Here is a 15,290-nt window from a genome sequence, read left to right on the forward strand (position 1 = left end):
TAATAATAATAATAATAATAATAATAAAGTCCATCGCATTGTACGGTAAAGTGTTGGTCTGTGTGTAAGCATAAATGAGGAAGGAAGGATGATCAGGTGTGTTTGTGAATCGGACTTCCTATAATGAGGCTTTGATTCCATGGCATGGCATGGCATGGCGGTCTGATCTTATAATAATAATAATAATAATAATAATAATACTAGTAATAATAATAAATGTTTCCAAAATACATTAATAAAAAAACTAGTATAGGCTGAGATTTGATCTTCCCTTTTTTTTTGAATAATTCCTTTTTAAAAAAATATATATTTGGGGATTACTCACATATGAAAAATATATGCTAAATACATGCTTGTTTATTGTTATTTACACCTTGAGTTGCATGAGGCCACGAGTTTAGAGCGCGATCGGTCCAGTGCTGCTTCTCTTGCTCACCCATAGCTCGACTATCCTAGTTTGTTTCGTTCTTCGATGGTGTTGACTCCTCTCCAAAGTCCTGTAAGTAGTCATCTGTCAGGGGGAGCACGGGTCGTAGCACTCTGCACCAAAAGATTTGTTGCTTCACTCATGATCTCTGTAGTCAGCACATTTTTACGAGTGTGGGTGATTAGCCCATCGCTCTACCTTCCTCCTTTACCCGGGCTTAGGACTGGCATAGAGACGAGCCTAAGCTCCGCCTATGGCAGAATTTACTAAATACATATCAAACAATATACATTGCAAAAAACAAGACAAAAAACATTTCGAATTTCGGCTTATCTTTTTATATATATATAACAATACAAATAACCGAAGAAATTAAATAAGGAACGATATTATGCTTAATTTAGGGAGTACTAGATGGTCCCCATGGTTTCAGGCTTTGATGAAACTTCATTTGGTAATTGTTGGAAGTTTGTGTCCGTGTCAAATGTTGTCATACATTGACTATTCGAAATTATAAAAACAAAATATTTTCTGTGTTAAACTCGATCAGAGACGAAGTAGATAATAATCAGAGCAGATCAGAAATGATCAAATTATTAAATAACTACTGATTTCTGCATTCGTTGTCTTTTGTCTTTGGATTTAATTAAGTAAATAAAACAACCCGGATTTATCTTATCTTAAATTATTGTTTTATTTGTTTATTCTATAAAGGCTAGCCTTTGTGTTTTAATTAGGAAAAAAATTCCCAATTTGAATGAAATTATTTAATAATAATAATTTATCTGATTTCATATTTAAATTACAATTTTATATAATACGGATAGCTCTAGATTTGAGGAAGATTTTGGTGAATAAAACGTTATCACTGCTAATGAAAGATAGTTGTACTGAAGCGTGTAATTGGAAGTGTATATACATGGTAAAGTGTTATTTATTACATAACAGAAAAGAGAGAGTTTCCCAACAGAGCAAAGCAGATTGCAGATGTAAGTATAGACAAAGCGAGGTGATAACGTCATGTGTCTATAAAGAAATGCCACAGCATTAAAAACAAAATGGCCGTTTGATGCTTCGGTGAAGATGTTGTGGAGTAAAATTGTTGACATTAGTGAAACCCAGCTCTCAGAGTTGAATGTCGTAACTGGAATCGATTGTAAAGGGTCTATTATTTTTAGAAATGACAGAAGTTATAGGAGAAGAAGTGGATTACCACCAATAATATTAGGTGATTTGAGTCTGGTCAGGATAGAAACTCATAAAATCCCTGGTAATAATGTCCCTTGTAGGACTAAGTTTGAGGTTATCTGACATGAAGTGGAGGCTAATAGTATGAAATATGCGGTGGGGGTTGCTAAAGTCCTGGCAGTTCAACTGCTGCGAATGAAGAAATTCATCACCCTGATGGGCACTAAATATCATTATTATGAGTGACTTAAATTATATGATTGATTGGGTAGCAGGAGAAACTCATGATAAGAATGAAGGAGAATTTATTGAGCTGCTGCAAGACAGCTTTCTCAAACAGCATACAAAAGAAACAACTTGAGGATAAAGAGTATTAGGGTTGATCATAGTATCAGGAGGAATCTCATTTAACGATGTGACTGTTTTGCCATCATTTGGTGATAATGATCATGCCGTACTGACCTGGGAAGTAGTCAGCTTGTTGGAAGTTTTTTCACTTGGTTATACTATAAATTAGAGATACCAAGAAATTATATACTTGGTTTAATCCTTTATCCAAATGTAAGCAAACAAAGTTTGTGCCTGAACTATTTTCAGGACTGGGCAACTTGTGGTAAAGGTGGTATGACTTCACATCTCTTGCCTTAGTATCCCATAATGCAAAGCACATCTCCTTGCAGACATGTATAATGCTATGCATTATGGGAAGGGTCACTACCCAGACTGGTTTCAACCTTTATTGAGGTCTCTTCAGTGGGAGCCAGACCCAGAGGTGATACCAAGGTTGAAATAATACAGAAGTCATATTTTCCTATACCAGTTGCCAAAAGGTGTCACACCACTGAAGAGACCTCAATAAAGGTTGAAACCAGTCTGGGTAGTAACCCTTCCCATAATGCATAGCATTATACATGTCTGCAAGGAGATGTGCTTTGCATTATGGGATACCAAAGCAAGTGATGTGAAATCATACCACCTTTAACACGAAATTCCTCAGTCCTGAAAATACTTCAGGCACAAACTTTGTTTGCTTACACTTGGATAAAGGATTAAATCAAGTATTTAATTTCTTGGTATCTCTAATTTGAAGTAGTCATCTGTACTGATGGTGAAACTAGGATTGGTTGCACAAAGCTCAAAATTATGACCAACTCAGGAGAATACTAATCTTTGGTTCCATGGTGTCAATTACTGAATAGGAAGAATATTAGTAGTTCATGGGAAGCATTGAAAAGATGCTTAAATAGTGTAGTATTGGAATTGTGCCTCTGAGTTCAAAGAACAAATAGGATAGGAGTGAAATGGATGTGCAATCTTATTAAGCTAGAGATCTGTAAGCAGAAGATTATGCGGAAGGAATATTGTGAGCATAAGAATAAGAGTAGTTATGAAATAAATTGCAAGCCAGAAAGTTACAAGTTTTCTATGTACAACTAAGCTGAAGTACAAAAAAAAAAAAAAAAGCTGCAAGTGAAAGAAAGAATGAATGTGGAAGAACAACTTCACTGAATGCAGACGACAGCATCCTTGTATCAGAAGCAGATGTGATAGTTCAAAATAATAAGTTCTCACTTCTCTAAGATCTATCAACTTGGTGTATGTAACATAATGCACAGTGCTAACACTACATTGGATAAAGAGAGGTGCATGAGAAGGAGGTTTTAAGATGTTGCATAACATAGTTAGGAATTCAGCAGTAGGGATAGACAGGATGTGAGCATATATGCTAAAGGAATGTCCAATCAAACTGGCTAGACCCTTAACATGTTTGTGTGATTTGGGCTCAGGAAAGATCCCACAGCAGTGGAAAGAATGTACGATAATCCCATTGCACATCAGGTGATGCAAAGACCTAACTATTGATCCATCGGTATCTTTGGAGTGACTGTGAAGATTTTAGAGATGGCATGAACTTGCATACAGAAATGGGTTAACAAACAAGCAATACTTTGCCTGGGATAGCATGGGTTGTTTATTAAAGAAGAGCACATCCGAGCTATTTACTCATATTTTGTAATAATGTTACTGCTAAGTTGAATAAAGGGAATTCAGACACAATGATACTGTTGGATTTTACTAAAGCATTTGATAGGATACCACACCACATGAAAGGATGTTACTTAAACTGGAGAATATGGGAATGGAATGTAAACTGTTGGTTTACGTAAGTGGGTTGCTGATGAACAGGTATCAAAAAGTTGTACATGAGGAAGTATCAGTATGCCAGATTTAAGGTGGCTGGTGTGCCCCCAGGAATCAGCCTTTGGACCACTGTTGTTTAATCTATATATTAATTATAATTAGAAGAAACACACGTATAAACCACAGTGAAAATTATTTAATTGTAAATATTTCATCCTAAGTATCTTAGGACATCATCAGTACAGTATTTAAACAAAAATTAGGAATAATCATGCGCCCTAACTGTATGTTATTCCTAATTTTTGTTTAAATATTACCTTCTCATCATTATCATACAAAACTGTGTTAAATAATTAACGTTTTTTTTTTATTATTTATTTTGTACTATTTTAGCACGTTATGCACGATAATTTCCTACTTTAGGAATAGTAAGAACGTCGTTGTGGTTTAAGTTTGGTCTGTGTAGTAGGGCTTCAGAACTTTCTTTGTATAAACATTCATGTTTAAATAAAGATCTATGTAAAAGTTTAGCCTTTTCCCAATGGATCCTATGGTTTGGATTTTCAATTCCGTGTTGAGAGAGGCCAGATTTCTGTGGTTTAAGAAGACGAATGTGGTCTTGATGTTCCGAGATGTGTTTCTGAACAGACCTACCTGTCTGTCCAAAGTAAGATAATTTGCATGAGCATGGAATCTCATAAACACCAGGTAACATCAAGGGTGAGAATTTGTCCTTAGGAGAAGGTAATAAGTTGTAAATTTGGTTGATAGGTTTGTAAGTAGTGGCAAAATTGTATTTTGCCACTACTTATGAGATTCTTAGATTATGAGATTCCATGCTCATGCAAATTATCTTACTTTGGACAGACAGGTAGGTCTGTTCAGAAACGCATCTCGGAACATCAAGACCACATTCGTCTTCTTAAACCACAGAAATCTGGCCTCTCTCAACACGGAATTGAAAATCCAAACCATAGGATCCATTGGGAAAAGGCTAAACTTTTACATAGATCTTTATTTAAACATGAACGTTTATACAAAGAAAGTTCTGAAGCCCTACTACACAGACCAAACCTAAACCGCAACGACGTTCTTACTATTCCTAAAGTATGGGAAATTATCATACAAAACTGTGTTAAATAATTAACGCTTTTTTTTTTTTTTTTTTTTTTTTGTACTACTTTAGCACGTTATGCACGTTTTCATGAGATTCTATTGTAATCATGTGCCCTAACTGTATGTTATTCCTAATTTTTGTTTAAATACTGTACTGATGTCCCAAGATACTTAGGATGAAATATTTACAATTAAATAATTTTCACTGTGGTTTATACGTGTGTTTCTTCTAATTATGAACGCACCACAGGTTTCGTTATTTAAAAAAAAATAAAAAAAATATATATATATATATATATATATTAATTATATTGGAAAGGGCCTGGCAGATCTTCAGTTGTTTGTTGATGATGCAAAGATAGGTAAGGCAATCAGCGATGCTACTAATATACAGCATTTACAGGGTTATTTGAATAGGTTGAAAGAACGGGGAAAACAATGGCTATCAATTCAATGTTAGTTAGTGTAAAGTTATGCACCTTGGCATGATGAGATACCCAGTGGCACACTGCAATGGTGGGATTATGTTTGTAGTAACTGATGAGGCTAGAGTTTGTTGGAGTTATAGTGGATAGGGAGTTGAAGTTCAAGGGTCACATAGCTAAAACTGCAAATACAACTTGGGAGATAATTGCAATGTTGAAATGGATACTAACATGTAAGAATATGGAGGTCATTTTGGCTCTATATGACCACACCTGGACTGCTGTGAATAGACTTGGTCTCCTGGGTTCCAAAGGACTAAAAAAAAAAAAAGACTACAAAGACTAAAAAGATTTCAGGAATATAGAGCATTACGATGAGAGATTGAGAATATGTGGCCTGCAGACACTGGTAGATAGTAGAAAGAGGGAGGACATGACAGAATTTTATGAACTTCTGTGAGAGAGTCATAGGATATCAATGGGTAAAATTTTTCATTATATGGAAAGTTGGAAGAGGACAAAGGGACATTTTTGGAAGTTTGTGTGTGGTTAAGAAAGGGGTGAGAGCTAGATTTTTATCACAATATAGTGAGTGAGTGGAACAGTTTGTCTATTGAAGTAGTGAGTGTATCTAGTGTGAATAAGTTTAAGGGAAGGTATGACAGCTGGTGTGGGTGATGTATAGCCTCCTTCGATGAATCTGACTTCCTGAGGTCTAATAATAATAATTACATGATACTTCCATAAAGTTTCCAGAACTTGTTGACAGCAAGATGCCACTGCACACCGCTACCATACTTAATGTCCAGCAACCCTGATATTATTATTATTATTATTATTAGCCCTCCAGGGAGTCAAGGACTCATTGAAGAAGGCCAGACATCATCCACCTCTGCTGTGATACCTGGTTTTAAACTCATTCACTAATTCAATAAACTATTCCATTCACTCGTGGTTCTGTGACAGAAAAATCTAGCATCATCCCTTTCTTAATTGCACACAAACTTAACTTCCATGGATGGATGCCCCCTTGTCCTCTCTCTCTGCCTTCCATATAATGAAGAGTTTTTATCAATTAATAGTCTATAATACTCTCTCAAAAGTTTATACCTCTATCATATCATCCCTTCCCGTGTCTTCAACCCACATACTCCCAATCTACCCTTGTAATCTACATTCCGTAAATCTGATATCATCTATGTTACTCTTCTTTGCACCCTTTTCACAGTTTCTTTATCCCAAATCTGCACACTGTAATTCATGTGCACAGTAGTCCTATAAATGCCTTGTAAAGATGCAAAATGACTTTCATATCTTGACATGTCAATGTTTGTGTAAACATTGCAGTTGTCATGTAGATTGTATTTGCAGAGTTTGTTGAACTTCAAATTCCTCACCATAAATCCAAGATCTCTAGCCTCATCAGTTAATTTAAGTATAATCCCACCAATTTAACATACCATTGGATATCTAATCATGCCAAAGTGCATAACTATACACTTACTAACATTGAATTGATGGCCATTATCATATGCCCCCACTTTCAGCTTATTCAAATTACCCTGTAAATGCTGAGCCTGGTTAGTACTTATGAGGGTGACCACCTGGGAATACCAGGTGCTGTTTGCTTGTTGAGAGGTGGTTACAGGGCTGACACTGGGGAGTTCTTTTGCTTGGTTGAACAGCGGGAAGGAGTGATGACAAGAGGCCATCCTTTGAAGTTACGAAAGGAAACTGTGAGCAAGAGGGTGAGGAGTGGTTTCTTTGCATGGAGGGGTGGTTGGACCATGGAATGCATTGCCTGATGGAGTGGTGAGAGCAAGAACGGTCAGTGAGTTCAAGGACTGGTATGACAGACTTTGTGTTTCTTGGGGGGGGGACGACATCCCCTCGATGAGTCTTGATAGACTTTGTGTTTCTTAGGAAGGACCTCCCACAATGAGTCTTTTGACCCCATGGAGGCCTGAATAATAATAATAATAATCAATAGAATTTCTAATTACCCTGCCTGTCTTTGCATTATCAGCAAACAATTGAAGATCTCCTGTCAGGCTCTTTCCTGTATCATTAATATATAGGTTAAACCTGTCCACTGACCACCCATTTATTCAAGCTGATATTCTCTAATTTATGCAAAAGCTTTTTGTGTGGTATTCTGTCAAATACCTTAGCAAAGTCCAATAGTATCATAGTATATCTATTTCTTCTATCCAACTCAGCCATAACATTATTGTAAAATATAAGCAAATTTCTCAGACATGACCTCCCTTCATTAAACTCATTATTATTATTATTGTTGTTGTTGTATAGAGCCTCCATAGCTCAGTTGGTATAGATGAAGCCCTTTTGTCAGAAAGACCTGGGTTCAGTTCCCATCTATGACATGAGGGATCTACACACACAGATCTACAATCACAAAAATATATATATACGTAACCCCTCAGGCTTAACCGGACCCCCAAGAGATGGGGGAGAAAGGGGAGATCCCATATGAATATTATTATTACTGTTATGTGTCAGACCCAACTGGCTACACTACTTAATAATCTTCCATCTACACTCTGTGTCACTATCTACCATCTGCTGCCCACTGATAGTAATGAAAATCCTGAGTAATTTTATGAGGTGAAATTCTTCTACTTCCATATGAGACTGGCTAACTCACCATCACTTGAAAAGCTCATATAAGGATTCCTGTCATCATGATGAGAATCAAGCCTAGGTCCAGTACTGTTGACAGAGGGTAGCATAGAGGCAGCCTGCCTTATGACGTGGTTTAATAAGGGCGCTGCGGAAAGAAGTTTTTCCAAGCTTAAACTGATTAAAAATTATTTGCGAACAGCAAATAATTTTTAATCAGTTAAAAATTATTTGCTGTTCGCAAATAATTTTTAACTTGATTGTTAAAAATTATCAAGTTTCTATAATTTGATAAAATTATAAAAACTTGTATAGTTATAATTTGTAAATATACAAGTATTTTTACTTGTATATTTATATTGTTAATTTGTATATTGATAGAGGCAGACATGTCCAGCAACCCTGGGCTTATCATTTGAATTTAGAAGAGCTTATAAACAGTTTTATTGTGCAATATCTCCATAGAGCAAACATTTAATTAATATTATTATGTAATCATTTTGTATTAATGTTTCTCTTGTAATAAAAACAAAACAGCAAATGGAGATTTTCTTATATTTTTGTCTTTTAATCCATCAGGGGCAATATTTAATTGTTTGCCTCAGGGCATGATCTAATCATGATCTAACCCTGCCTAGGTCTTTTTCATTCGAAGAGTGCATTGTACTTTTCTTTCTTTTAACTTTAATATGGAGGTAATTACCTCCATTCAATTAATTTTGTGGATATATGGAGGTATTTTATGGATATATGGAGGTTAATTTTGTGGATATATTAAATTAATTTAAATTAAATTAATTTTGTGGATACATGGAAGTAGAGGGTTTCCCCCACCTGGAAACTCGGGTTTTTTGTTCCTCAGAACAGACAAACTGGCCTCATGACCACATGGATCTACAGTCATAAAAATATATATATTCTTAATGCCTCATCAGGAGAACTCAACCAGACCCTCAAAGGGATGGGGGAGAAAGGTGCATTTGTCTTTTCTTTCTTCTAACTTTAATATGGAGGTATTCACCTCCATTAAATTAAATAAATTTTGTCTTAATTGATTGTTCTATTAATTGTCTGTTAATTGCCATTTTACTGTTTTGCAACCAAAAATTTGGTTACCTACCTCTATATGAGACCATTTAATTCATCTTCACTTGAAAAGTTGGAAAGCCCTTATACAACAGCCTCTGCAACTCATTCAATAAAAATGATGCTCTTTTGTTGAAAGGGTATTGTTTTTGCAAATGTGCATTTGAATTCCATCAATTGAAGGTTAGTTACCTTGTTTTTTGCTCTTGCAAGAGAGACAACCTAGCCAGAGAACGAACACACACACACACACACACGCGATTAATCATCATGACCTGTCATCATGATGAGAATCAAGCCTAGGTCCAGTACTGTTGACAGAGGGTAGCATAGAGGCAGCCTGCCTTATGACGTGGTTTAATAAGGGCGCTGCGGAAAGAAGTTTTTCCAAGCTTAAACTGATTAAAAATTATTTGCGAACAGCAAATAATTTTTAATCAGTTAAAAATTATTTGCTGTTCGCAAATAATTTTTAACTTGATTGTTAAAAATTATCAAGTTTCTATAATTTGATAAAATTATAAAAACTTGTATAGTTATAATTTGTAAATATACAAGTATTTTTACTTGTATATTTATATTGTTAATTTGTATATTGATAGAGGCAGACATGTCCAGCAACCCTGGGCTTATCATTTGAATTTAGAAGAGCTTATAAACAGTTTTATTGTGCAATATCTCCATAGAGCAAACATTTAATTAATATTATTATGTAATCATTTTGTATTAATGTTTCTCTTGTAATAAAAACAAAACAGCAAATGGAGATTTTCTTATATTTTTGTCTTTTAATCCATCAGGGGCAATATTTAATTGTTTGCCTCAGGGCATGATCTAATCATGATCTAACCCTGCCTAGGTCTTTTTCATTCGAAGAGTGCATTGTACTTTTCTTTCTTTTAACTTTAATATGGAGGTAATTACCTCCATTCAATTAATTTTGTGGATATATGGAGGTATTTTATGGATATATGGAGGTTAATTTTGTGGATATATTAAATTAATTTAAATTAAATTAATTTTGTGGATACATGGAAGTAGAGGGTTTCCCCCACCTGGAAACTCGGGTTTTTTGTTCCTCAGAACAGACAAACTGGCCTCATGACCACATGGATCTACAGTCATAAAAATATATATATTCTTAATGCCTCATCAGGAGAACTCAACCAGACCCTCAAAGGGATGGGGGAGAAAGGTGCATTTGTCTTTTCTTTCTTCTAACTTTAATATGGAGGTATTCACCTCCATTAAATTAAATAAATTTTGTCTTAATTGATTGTTCTATTAATTGTCTGTTAATTGCCATTTTACTGTTTTGCAACCAAAAATTTGGTTACCTACCTCTATATGAGACCATTTAATTCATCTTCACTTGAAAAGTTGGAAAGCCCTTATACAACAGCCTCTGCAACTCATTCAATAAAAATGATGCTCTTTTGTTGAAAGGGTATTGTTTTTGCAAATGTGCATTTGAATTCCATCAATTGAAGGTTAGTTACCTTGTTTTTTGCTCTTGCAAGAGAGACAACCTAGCCAGAGAACGAACACACACACACACACACGCGATTAATCATAAAAAAATATATATATTTAAAAATTATTTGCTGTTCGCAAATAATTTTTAATCAGTTTAAGCTTGGAAAAACTTCTTTCCAGGAGAAAGGAGGTTATTCCCCCAATACATTTATTTACCATGTAAGTGTAGTATGGGGTGGTCATACATGGTAAATAAATGTATTGGGGGAATAACCTCCTTTCTCCTGGAATCCCCCTGGATATATTATGTAGTAAAGGCTTCTTGCATAACAAAATTTAAACTCACCTTTTCCAACAAAAGCACCGTATATCATGTCTGCAGACTGGTCTAATAAGCATATTTTATCTGGAAGTTGTTTCATGTAACTGCATTATAAGTGACATTTTAGTATGGAGGAGGAAATTGAAAGTTGAAAGAAGAGCATAACTGATGTAAATGACAAGGAGGCTAAGAAGCAAGTGTCTGAAGATGATTGGGTTGCTTTATATGGTGACTCAATCATTAAAGGTGTGGTACAAAATGAAGTGCATAGGATTTCACATGTGGTACAATAAAGCAAATATCAGATGCTTTGCACAGGAGGAAAGAACGGACATCAGAATTAGTAGTAGTGGTGGATATAAACAACTTGGATAGCAAGACAAAGAATGTGGAAAAGGATCTGAAGAAGATTTTGCAGGAGTTGAAGGATAATATATATAGTGCACAAAATATGAATGAGAGTTTAAAGGAAGTGGTTGAAAGTAATGTGGATGATCATATGCTAGTGCAGAAAGGAATTGCATGCTTACATAGACTCCACAGGGCAAATTGTGAACTCGAGCGACTTGAGAAATTATTGGCAAATGGTAAGGAAGGATGGAGCATGTAGAAAGAGTGAATGGGAAAAGCATAGTGTGAGAGACTGGGAAGACTGGGAGAAAAGAGATAGTATTGTATGGGGGACTCAATTATAAGAGGTGTGCTTAATGTGTGAAGATTTTGAAGCTGTTTGGTGTGAAGTTGAGATCAATAGAATAGTATATTTAATAGGATGCTGTTATAGGCCAGGGAATGTGAAGAGTATTGAATGTAAAATGTTTAGACAAATTAGTTCTGGTTGGCTGAGTGGTAACTGTATCTGGTCTCCAGCCAAAAGGCTGCAGGTTTGAATCCTCCCTTGGGCATGGATGTTTGTGATTGTCTGTGAAAATACTAGTGGTGGTGGGCAGTAGATGGCGTTGGTGTAGATGATGATAGTAGTTGCGGTTTGCTATAGTTGGTGGATTGAGTGGTGGAGATGGAGAGCTGTAGAGTACGTGCCTCCCTCGATGAGTCTTTGGACTCCCTGGAAGTGTTATGTAATAATAATAATAGTTGTGCAAGTAAAAGGAAGATGATCCTAATGGGAGATTTTAATTATAGGAATGGAATGTGGATTGGAAAGAAAAAAAAGTGTATAGTAACAAGGAGAGTAAATTGTGGAGTTTCTCAGGATAACTATCTAAAACAGCATGTGATGGAAGCAAAACAAGGTTTATCAGTGTTAGATTTGGTGATATCGTCACAGGATGTGGTTGTGAATGATGTATCAACGATACCACTTGTTGGTAAACGTGATTATGAGGTATTGGTTTGGAAGGTAGTCAAACAGGAAAAAAAGTTATCAAGAAGATCTATATATGTGGAACTATAAGGTGGGTGGTTATCAGAAGCTCTGCAATAAACTAGTATCAATACTAGTTATTGAAGAGTTGACAGTTTGTGGGAAATGATAAGGCAGTATCTAACACAAGCAACACATAACTGCATACCAAGAGTAAGCGAATAAATAGAGTAGGAGTGAGATGGATGAATGATGAAATCAAGGCAGTGTTACAAAAGAAGTTGTTATGGACGAAGTACAAGACAGCTTGTAGTGAACAGATACATGAAGAACATAAAGTGCAAGCCAGAAAAGTGGATATTTCATAGTTAAAAAAAGAAAGTAGAATATGAGAGGAGATTGGCCAATCAGGTCAAAGTTAGTCCAAGAGTTTCCTCTTGCTTGCTGTGTGGCAAGCAAGAGGAAAAATAATTATTGCAGGTTGATGCTGGTGGATAGTTATGGTAGCAGAGTAACCATAGCAAATGATATAGTGTAATTAATAAATTTAGTTTAATCCTTTATCCAAGTGTGAGCAAACAAAGTTTGCCCCTGAAAGTATCTTCAGGACTGGGGTAAGGTGGTACAACACCAGGGCAACTCCTTGCAAAGGTGGAGCAAGCTACCAACACTCCTATCTCAGTATCTCCCATAATGCAAAACACATCTCCTTGCGGATATGTCTAATGTTATGCATTAAGGGAAGGGCCACTACCCAGACTAGTTTCAACCTTTATTGAGGTCTCTTCAGTGGGAGCCAGGCCCAGGTGGAGATACCAGGTAGAGATGACTTGTTAATGCTTCTGCCTGGTATCTCCACTTGGGCCTGGCTCCCACTGAAGAGACCTCAATAAAGGTCGAAACTAGTCTGGGTAGTGGCCCTTCCCTTAATGCATAACATTAGACATATCCGCAAGGAGATGTGTTTTGCATTATGGGAGATACTGAGAAAGGAGTGTTGGTAGCTTGCTCCACCTTTGCAAGGAGTTGCCCTGGTGTTGTACTGCTTTACCCCAGTCCTGAAGATACTTTCAGGCACAAACTTTGTTTGCTCACACTTGGATAAAGGATTAAACTAAATTTATTATAGTCTAACCAAGTGAAAAATAAACTTTCAATGATATAGTGTAATTATTTAATGAACACTTCATCAGTGTATATTGCAAGGGTGTTAATGATACTGTGCAATATGTAGAAGAGAGGCAAGAATTAGGAGAATTAAAGGTGAAAGAATCAGAAGTGTATGAGGTGTTGCTTGGATTAGATGTTAATAAGGCTGTGAGAATGGATGACATATCACCACATATTTTTAAAGAATGTGCAAAAGAGTTAGCGATGTTTTTGTCCTGGTTATTTAATGAAAGTCTTGCAATGGGGAAGGTTCCTAAGGAGTGGAAAGATAGCAAAATAATACCTCTCCACAAGCATGGTTGGAGAACAGAAGTTTCCAATTATAAACCAGTCTGTATATCTGCAGTTATCATGAAAGTGTTGGAAAAATTGGTTAGAAATAGAATACAGGATTGGGTTGATATCGCTATAAGATTCTCTATCAATCCTTATGATGGTCAGCATGGGTTTGTGAAGGGCAGGTCTTGTTTTAGCAATCTGCTTATGTTTTATGATAAGGTTACAAATGTGTTGGATAAGGGAGAATAATATACAGTGATTTTCTTTGAATTTGCAAAAGCATTTGATAGATTACCACATGATAAGTTGGTGTGCAAGCTGTAGAGGATAGGAATAGATAGTATATTTGTTAGATGGATCAGAGATTGGCTCTGAACAATACCATCAATTAGTGTATGATGGAGCCAAGGCTCAGAAAAGGAAGGTGACCAGTGACATGCCTCAGTGTTCCATTCTTGGGCCCCTATTGTTTAACTTATTTTTTAGTGATATTTCATGTGGATTGACTGGGGATCTTCAAATGTTTGTCGATGGTACAAAGTTAGGTAGAGTTATCAGGAGTGGTGCTGATGTAAATTCTGTACAGGAAGATTTGAATAGACTTTTAACTTGGACATATAAGTGGGGTTTCAGTTTTAATATTAATAAATGAAAGTGTTGCACTTTGGGATACAGAGATATAAGCCTTAGTACTGTATTGGTGGAGCTTACTTCAGGAAGTGGATGAGATGCGATATCTTGGAGTGCTTGTAGACTGTGGACTGAGGTTCTGGTGGCACATCACATGTGTTGTAAAGACTGCACATCATATTCTGTTATGATAAGAAGTTCACCTCCTTATTATTACATTGACATGTAGGGATAAGGAGATGGTTGTGCTTCTATATAAGGCATTGGTCAGACCACATATGGCCTTTTGTGCTTAGATTTGGTCACCTAGTTTTCATTGTGATATGGAAATTCTAGAGCAGGGGTCTTCAACACATGGTCTGCCAGCCATTTTGAAAAAATAACTACTTAACATTAAAATGTGATTAAATAAAAAATAATTTCAATGAAGCCTGCAGGCCACTAAGCTATACAATGTGTACTATACAATACAAACTATAAGCTATACACTAAGCATCTTACAATTCTAAATACCACAGTATAGCTTAGTGGCCCGTGGGCTTCATTGAAATTTTTAATGCGGCTTGCACTGTCTGAAAGGTTGAAGACCCCTGTACTAGAGAGTCCAAAGACGAATAACCAAAGTAATAACAGGATTCTGGAATGTTGATTATGAAGAGCGTTTGAGAGAATGTGGATTACAGAGATTGATGGACAGAAGGAAAATAGGAGATATGATAGAGACCTTCAAGTTAGTCAAGGGATTTTGTCAGATTAATATAGAAGAAATTATAAAAAGAGTGGATGTTAAGATGGGAAGAGCGAGAGGTCATCCCTGGAAGTTGTATAAAGATGTGGTGAAGAAGGGTGTGAGGAGTAAATTTTTTACATGAAGAGTTGTTAGTGAGTGGAATGCATTACCTGAGTGCGTTGTGAGTCCAGGTAGAATAATTTCAGAGCTCATTATGATAGCCGGTGCTGGTTGAGTGAGTCTCTCAGTGAGTCTGTTGACTAGCATGGAGGTTACCAAATATAATAATCATATCTCCTCTTTTTTTTTGCATATTGGCTAGTTTTTGAATTTCA

General features: G+C 36.0%; 1 protein-coding gene across 1 annotated transcript in view; it reads left to right on the forward strand.

Moving 5' to 3' along the window:
• The first annotated feature begins 470 nt into the window (after nt 1-470).
• Nucleotides 471-15,290, forward strand: part of LOC150102520 (uncharacterized) — a 125,095-nt gene continuing 110,275 nt past the window's right edge. The window contains exon 1 of the mRNA XM_090398852.1: nt 471-499. The gene's annotated coding sequence lies outside the window, so the exon portion shown is untranslated. The remainder of the gene's footprint in view (nt 500-15,290) is intronic.

The sequence above is a fragment of the Typopeltis vanoorti genome, chromosome 10 (genome assembly GCF_054136105.1).
Source record: "Typopeltis vanoorti isolate ZY-2024b chromosome 10, IOZ_Tvanoo_1.0, whole genome shotgun sequence".
Taxonomy (NCBI): domain Eukaryota; kingdom Metazoa; phylum Arthropoda; class Arachnida; order Uropygi; family Thelyphonidae; genus Typopeltis; species Typopeltis vanoorti.